This window comes from Cervus canadensis, chromosome 24 (assembly GCF_019320065.1).
Source record: "Cervus canadensis isolate Bull #8, Minnesota chromosome 24, ASM1932006v1, whole genome shotgun sequence".
NCBI lineage: Eukaryota > Metazoa > Chordata > Mammalia > Artiodactyla > Cervidae > Cervus > Cervus canadensis.
Genome location: NC_057409.1, coordinates 31,393,681 through 31,394,510, shown reverse-complemented (window position 1 = coordinate 31,394,510; position 830 = coordinate 31,393,681). Strand labels below are relative to the sequence as shown.

The 830-nt window shown below is 43.1% G+C and overlaps 1 non-coding gene across 1 annotated transcript; it reads left to right on the top strand.

Moving 5' to 3' along the window:
* The first annotated feature begins 311 nt into the window (after positions 1-311).
* Positions 312-444, top strand: LOC122426910. Its single transcript, XR_006265270.1, has one exon. It is a non-coding gene; the product is annotated as a small nucleolar RNA SNORA70 (small nucleolar RNA).
* The last annotated feature ends 386 nt before the right edge of the window (positions 445-830 follow it).

Genomic DNA, 830 nt, shown 5'->3' with positions numbered 1-830 from the left:
TACAGCAAAGTGATTCAATTATATGTGTGTGTGTGTATATATATATTCTTTTGCAGATTTTTTTCCCATGTAGCTTATTACAGAATATCAAGTAGAGTTCCCTGTGCTATATAGTAGGTCCTTGTTGATCATCTATTTTATAAATAGTAGTGTGTATATGTTAATCCCAATCTTCTGATTTCATTTTAAATTTGAGTTTAAAACCATCTTTTAAAATTCCATTGAGGAAAAGGCCTTGCTTAACATTACTTTTGGAAGCTATAGCTTACATAAATAGGGATCATAACCTCTGATCAAAATAGAACTTGAATTTGCAGCCAATTAGGCCGACTGCGCTCTTTTCCCCATAGGGGCTCAGTGTGCGATGGCTGCAGACAGCAGCCTCCGTGGTTGTGTACACAGCCTGTTCCTAGGACTGGTTGCCAAGGGACCTTGGAGACAACTTTTTCCAGTGGACATTCATGACTGGCATGCTGTCCCCGGTCTGGGCTTCAGACAGGTATGCGTGGTGCCTTTGGAAAGCCCTAGGACACAGTGGTCAGGGTCCACATGGGCTGAGTCATAATGTCCATCCACACCTAGTTGCAGAACAAGGAGCATGTGATTGAGGCCCTCTGCAGGGCCATGTTCAACTTCCCTGGTCAGTAGAAGATCCACATCTTCAAGAAGTGGTGATTTACTAAGTTTAGTATGAATGAATTTGAAAATATGGTGGCAGAAAAGTGGCTCATCCCAGATGGCTGTGAGGTCAAATACATCCATAATTGTGGCCCTCTGGACAGTTGGTGGACCCTGCACTCATGAGAGTTTGGGGGCTGTCCCCATCTTAA